Genomic DNA, 7956 nt, shown 5'->3' on the forward strand with positions numbered 1-7956 from the left:
CACTTCAAAAGAATACGGAGAATTAATTGCACTTCGGGACGCAACAAGAAAAGAAATTTTGTGCTTCTCCAACAGGAATCTTGATGAACACTTGAAGAATGAATTAAATCCTTACGAACCACCGTGAAGAACTCCGGTAACAAAAGGATGATGAGATAGAATTGAAGGATGAAAAGACTAATATTAAAGCCTTGCGATGATTTAGATGGAGTTCCCGATGAGATGGCCGAGGAAACTTTGAACTCCGGAAAACAAAAGATACAAACACTTCAAACCAAGAATGTGATATGATGAACAAACTCTGAAAAGAAGAGATTACTCAACTTGATGAAAGAGGAATAAGAATTATGTTATGCTTATCCTCCACCAATTAAATAGATGAGAAGCAATGGATTTGCATAGTACTTATTCGCATTTGGAAAGATTAAGGGGAGATATAGCGCGAACTTGGGAAGGTCTTCGTGAACCGCTGGTATGATTGGAAAGAAATGAATGTATTGATATGATAACAAAGGAAAATGAATCTTGAATGAACCACCACAAGAATTTGAAAATGAATGAAGAAAAGAGAATGAATCGCTAATGAGAATTAGAAGAACAAATATGCTTGAGGGGATTTAGATGCAAAAGAACGAAGAGATCACGAGCTGACTAAAGACTACTTGATCGAAGCACCGGAAGAATATGGAGACGAACAAAGTGGCATCAGTTTAGAATAATTGGAGAACGAAGCTGAAAACTTGAAACGAAGAAATATTCCAAAATGAAGGCCTCCGGATAATCGAAACGGAAAACAACTCCTGAAATACTCCGGATGGGTAAGAAAAGAATTGCACGATTGAAAACAATTTGAGAGGATAACATCAAGCTAGCACCATGAATCTTCAAGAGGACGGAGCAAGATTTAGAGGAAACTCTTCTTCAGTCTTCAAACATTGAGAATGATGACGAGGAGCACCACCAGAATTGTTGAGATACTCCAGGAGATGAAAAGCGAAGAGGTTGAGCCAACAATGAAAATAGTTTGAAATCGATCTTGGAAAAGCATCTGACTGATGAAATTCATTCTTAAGTCAAGCTTCGAAAAGAATTTGAGAATAACTTCGAAGAGAAAATAGAAGAGTCAGGTAGATCCTGGGAAGACTTGTGGGTTAGGGGCCACTGAAAAGAAACATTGTTGAAAGGATTGTTGGAGAGATATGATGCACCGGAACAACTGAAAGACTTGAATGAGGTGACAACCTCGAAATAATTGAAACACGCACGAATCATCTAAGATGCCTTCAGAACTCCGGAACGATTGAATGACGAGAGGTGAATGAGTAATTGAACATTTAAGCCAAGGCAAAGAATACGATCAACACCGAAAACTTGAATTGAATCCACCGGAAAAGAAAATGAGACGAACAATGATGAACTTGACAAGAATTCACCAGTTGAGACAATTGAGGAAAGACTGGAGAGGCTCCGCATGACTGAAATTGATGTTCGAATAGAGGCTCAGACTCCGAGAAGAAAAAAAGGTGGGTGGGCGGGAAAAACAAGGCAACTTGGAAGGGGGGACCAACGAGTAAGAGAAAAGCACCGGTTAAAATAATTGAGGAAAGAATGCAAGGGCTTCGCACGAGTAGGATGGATACTCGATTACGGACTCCGCCTCCGAGAGGAAAAAGGGTGGGCGGCTGGGAAAAAGAAAGACAATTCAGATGACATTGTTTCTCTTCGGACGGGGAAACAACATCGTTGAGAAAGAACTGAGGGTTGATCTTGCAAAAGACAAAGAGGGTCGAATCAACTCGAAGAGATGTGTGCCGGATAAAAAGAGTTGACAACACAACGATCGGAAAACTAACTGCGTGATCCTAAAAAATTGAAGGGGAAGAGTAGAAGAATCAAACACCTATGTCAAGATGTCTCACCAGAGCGACAAAGGGGCTGAGGAGTAAAAAGAATTCATACTCTCCGATACAACTAGACTCCGAAAATTTTTTCTTCTAGACTCTACAACGGCCAACAAAGATCAATCAAGGGGGCTCCTATGGTCGGTCAAGGCTCTGATACCAACTTGTCACGCCCAATATGCGACCCTATCCTAAGGGAACTCAAAGGTCCCACCAAGGATAGAAGCGCATATTGAAGACGCTTTTTGCTAGGTGGATATCATTACATCGTACCATTACATAATAGTTGGGGATACATACAAAGGGCATACAAATGCCACAAGAATACATCAAACATCATACAAGAGAACAACATCCGACTATGGATGAAACACAAACAGAAACACAAATGACATCCACCCTGCTAGCCCAGGCTGCCGACCAGGAACCTATCCCAAGATCGACGAGGAAGAAGAACTCCAAAACAAGTAAACATCGCTCTCGCGTCATGACCATCGCATTACCTGTACCTGCAACTATGGTTGTAGTAATCTGTGAGCCACGAGGACTCAGCAATCCCATTACCATGGGTATCAAGACTAGAAAATCTTAATGGGTTTGGAAAGCATAGGTGGTGGGGTTGCAGTAAGCGACTAAGAAAATATATGGTGGCTAACTTACGAGTACAAGAGTAAGATGAGAAACTACGCAAACGGTCGCAAACTAGTAATGATCAATAAGTGATCCTGAACTACTTACTTTCAAGCATAACCCCACCGTGTTCTCTTGTCAACCTTACTCGAAAAGAGACAGTCATGGTTACGCACGCGGTTAGTGTATTTTAATTGAGTTTAGTTCAAGTCCACTACAACCGGATATTAACAAATTCCCATCTGCCACATAACCGCAGGCACGGCTCTTGAAAGTTTAAACCCTGCAGAGGTGTCCCAACTTAGCCCATGACAAGCTCATGATCTGCGGAGATAATCCTCCATCTCAGGACCCTTCGATGAGACTCGGAATCCCGGAGCACAAGACATTTCGATAATGGTAAAACAAGTCCAGCAAGTCCTCCCGGCGTGCTGACACCCTGATAGTAGCCGCGCGTATCTCGTCTCAGGCCACGACTGGATGAGTGGAGCTTACGGTAGGCTGAGACCCAAGTTGCCAAGGAGGCGTCGCAAGGTGCTCTAGTTTGGACCGGCACTCATGAGGAGCACTGGCCCGGGGGTTGATTAAGTCCTCGGGGTCCGGAAAGTCCCTATGCAAGTTTTAGTTGTTATTAGGCAAATGGTAAAACCAATGTTGGACCTTGCTGGAAGAGTTTTATTCCAAGCAAACTGTCAAGAGGGGCCCATAAACCCTCATCGTGTCAGGGACGCCAAATCAAGCGGCATGAGTGGAACAAAATACCAGGCAAAAGGCTGAGCCTTCCACCCATTACCAAGTATATATGTGCATTAATTAAATAATAGATATTGTGATATCCCAAGATATCCATGATATCCATGTCCCAACATGGAACAACCTGCAACTGCACCTACAACTAGCAACGCTATAAGAGGGGCTGAGCAAAGCGGTGACATAGCCAAACAACGGTTTTCTAGGATGGTGGGAAAGGTTAGAGACTATTTCATGGCATATTGGGAGGCTTGATAAACAAGTGGTAGGTAGCACGACATAGTGATAGCATCAAGATGACTAGCATAGCAAAGATAGTAGTGAGATCCAAGGTGACGTCCATCTTGCGTGAAATCCCGCTAGGAAGAAGATCGAGTCCATGAAGAAGACGAACCCACGTAGTCGAACGAATCCTCACAATCGCAACGTTACCGGAACTATCAAGAAGAAGCAACACTAGAAAGAAGCAAACAACACGGTAAACACACAACACATAAGTATGATGCATGACGAGGCTATATGATGTTACTCATGGCAAGAGATGATGCATACAAAAACAACACATCAAAGCAAGTTTAAATGAGGTCGGAAACAACATATAAAAACTTCGGTAAGTCCTCATATGCAATCTCGAAATTGGTCCAGATCTGAATAACACATTATGTTGAAGTTGTTAAACAGCAAGTTAAAGTTCATCATGATTATCTACACATTTTTCTAGTCAAGTTACATATAAAGTTCGTTTAATTCAGAGCTACGGCCTAGAAGATATGATCAAAACAAGTTAAACATGTCATTGATGCAAAAGCAAGAAAAACACAATCACAAACACTCCAAAACATGGATGCAACATGGCATGATGAAACTACATGCAAAACCAAGCAAGTTTCATACAGAGCATGCTCCAAACGGAGCCACAGTTCAACACATACACTCAATACAAGTTTCAAACACAATCTGCCCAAAACAGCAACTAAGCACTTTGCAATCAAGGAAACAACATGCTACAGGAAACCTATGGGCATAAACATGACATGCACTTCAAGTGTAGATTACATACTTGAAATAACATCAATGTTCAGGTTCATAGGCATCAGGATTATTCCATTATGATCAATACAAGAAGCAACTTTATAACACATATTATGACTTGGTGGAAAACAGGGCATACATGTGAGCTAAAATAACATGTTGACATATTGGAGGCATGAAACAAACATGCTACAGTGCAAGATCATAGGAACCAAAAGCATGGAATTAAATTATAGGTTATACATGGCAAAACATGATTACTAAGCATCTCCATATAACCTCTAGATCAATGGCATTCATCAAGACAAGATTGCAAGTTATAACAGATTCTCAGACTTGGTGAAAAACAGAACAAGGCTGAAAACAGATTCATGATGCATACTTTGAGACAAAAAAATTATATGCTATAGGAACTATTCATGGCATCAAAGAGCATAGAAAGCATATACATGTCAAGCATTACAAAACATGATCACTGAGGAACTGCTAGCAACCGCTAGAACATGCTCAAAACATCATGGCAAGAACGCGAATGATAACAGTTTCACAGACTTGGTGGAATTTAGTGAACATGGCAGAAACAACATCAAGTAGACTTGTTTGCAATCTTGGTTAACTCAACATGAAGCATATCATGGCATGTGAATGCAACCAACACCAAGGCATATATGTCCAGCTACTCATGGAAAGAACATGGTCATAGGATGCATAGAACACTAGCTATTCACATGGCAAAACTAAACTTACTGATATTAGGCTGACAGAAACATTATTTGCCAACTTTAGAGCATGGTAATGATAAGCTACATCAGGCCATAATTTCAAACAAGGGCATGGATTGACAGAGCATAACAAGATCTACAAAACATCCTTACTGAGCATCTCTAGATTATGCATGGATTCAGTAGTAGCATCAAGTTAAGATTGCAACATATTATAGCAGGTTCAGACTTAGCAGAAAACACTAAGTCACTGAAATCAGCAACAGCAAGTACCCTACTTTGCAAGCTTGTGCTAGTCACCACATGGCACATAAAAATACATGGATTGCACCACTGTAAAGATGGCATTAAGATGCTCTTAAAACATGTTAACATAATGCTCCAATGGTAAACACACAAAATGTTATGAAAAGGACAAATCAGCAAGTCACAACTGTTTCCAGCAGATTATAACAATTAGCACTTTTGCAACGAGGATTAAGGCATCAATATGAACAGTAATATGCATGCAAACTACACAAACATCTGGAGCACTCAGAGAGGAACATTTCAACATATCATACACTCAATTCGGAGCAACATGCACACATGCTGCTGGATCTTAGTGACTTAGACGAAAAACTGATGGACCGAAACCAACCGCTACACAATGATCTGACTAACCGTTTATGTTGCACTCCCTAATAGCAAAAAGTTCATCGGACCGAACTGTATGCCATATATCACACACACATTGATATGGCTGCCCGTTTCTGTTGTTCTGTGAGGGAGTCCTGGATTAGGGGGTCTCCTGTGACGCCCGGATAATTAAGCTACAGTAACCCTCTCCTAATGATGCCATGTCACCGCTATCACTGTAGTTAATCTCGCGATGGTTCAAAAACGATCCAAATTTAAAGTAAAGACAAATAACAAAAGCTTTTCAAATGTCAAAACTAAAATGTTCTAAATGTGACAAATAAATCATATGTAATATTGGTGGAGAAACCACACTTTTATAAAGCGTTTAAATGCACTATAGTAAATAAATAGTGATAAAACAATTATTCAAATGCTTTAAAATAATAAACAATTTAAAACTTTTTTTATTTCAATGCTAAACGGTTTGTGGCAGTGGCATAAATTGTAACACTATTTTAGGTGCCACTTTTGTATTTTTGGAAATTAAAATAAAACAAATAAGAACTAAAAGAATAAATAAAAGAAAAGCAAAGTAAGACTGTAAATAAAAAAGAAAGAAAAGGGAACCCCCCTCCCCCCGCGCGCTGGCCCTCAGCCCAGCTGGCCATTCCAGTCGGCCTGGTTGGACCGGCCCACCCCCACCTCACCTACTAACCCCTGGGGACACCGAAACCCTAGCCCACTCCACGCACTCCCTCCCCCACTCGCTCTCTCTCCCCCCCCACTCCCCCAATCCCGATCGGATCGGGGCGACCACGCCCCCGCCCCCATTGACTCCTCGCCCCTCCCCTCCCTGGCGCGACGCTCGCCGGAATCCGCGGCCACGCCTCGCGCCGACCGCTCCGCCGACTGGATCGATCCCGCCGCCGCCGCCTGGGACCACGTTGCCGGACACGCCGCCTCATCCTCGCCCTCGCCGGACCTCCCCGCGCCCACTGCCCCGTACCCTGCCACTCTCCATGTGAGGCCCCCGTTCTTCTCCGCCTCGCCGTTCCGCTCGACGCACCGCGCTCGCCCCTGCAAGCCTCGCCCCGCTCGCGACCCGCGCCGCTGCCCCCGCCGCTCCTCTCCTACGTCGCCGCGCGCCCTCGCCGGCTCAGTCCGCCGCTGGCCCCACTGTTGCGCGCGTCGCACCCCCCCTGCTCCCCCGTGCCGCCCTCTGCTGGCGCCCCTTGCTCTTCGCCCGCACCGCCCGATCGGGCGCACCCGATCCGCTAGGGCCCAGTGGCCCTATGACAATGGGGCCCCACTCCAACACATTTTTTGAAATAAAAATAAAAATATAATTAATTAATTAATTAATAATCAAAATAATTAATTAATTAATAATCAAAATAATTAATGAATTAATTAAGTTAATTAATCCTAGTTAATTAATCTAATTAATCTGTTAGTTTAATTAAACAGTAGTTTGATTAGCCTAATCCCTAATTAACTAAAACAGTCAATGACATGGGGGTCCCACCCCTGTTGACCAGTCAAACGTTGACTGGTCAACTGGGTCCCTCTGGCCCACCTGTCAGTCACTGGGTACACTTTTGTGTACACTGTGCTGGGTGCGCCTAGCAATTTAGCAATTATTTTCGAATTAAAAATAATTTCAGAAATTAGTAAAATCTATAGAAAATCATATCTTTTAATCCGTAACTCGGATGAAAATACTTTGTACATGAAAGTTGCTCAGAACGACGAGACGAATTCGAATACGCAGCCCGTTCATCCGCCACACATCCCTAGCATAGCAAACACGCAACTTTCCCCCTCCGGTTCGTCTGTCCGAAAACGCGAAACACCGGGGATAATTTCCCGGATGTTTCCCCCCCTTCATCGGTACCACCTTATACCGCGTTAGGGCACACCTAGCATCACGCTTTGTCATGTCATGCATCTTCATGCATTTGTTTGCATTATATTTATTGTTTCTTCCCCCTCTTCTCTCGCTAGACACCAAGACCGACGCCGTTGCTACCCAGTACGACTACGGTGTTGACGACCACTCTCTCTTGCCAGAGCAACCAGGCAAGCCCCCCCTTTGATCACCAGATATCGCCTACTCTTCTCTATACTGCTTGCATTAGAGTAGTGTAGCATGTTACTGCTTTCCGTTATTCCTATCCTGATGCATAGCATGTCCTTGCTACTACTGTTGTTACCCTTACCTGCTATCCTACTGCTTAGTATAGGATGCTAGTGTTCCATCAGTGGCCCTACACTCTTGTCCGTCTGCCATGCTATACTAC

Source organism: Triticum urartu, chromosome 5A, assembly GCF_056163025.1.
Source record: "Triticum urartu cultivar PI428250 chromosome 5A, HENAU_Tu73, whole genome shotgun sequence".
NCBI lineage: Eukaryota > Viridiplantae > Streptophyta > Magnoliopsida > Poales > Poaceae > Triticum > Triticum urartu.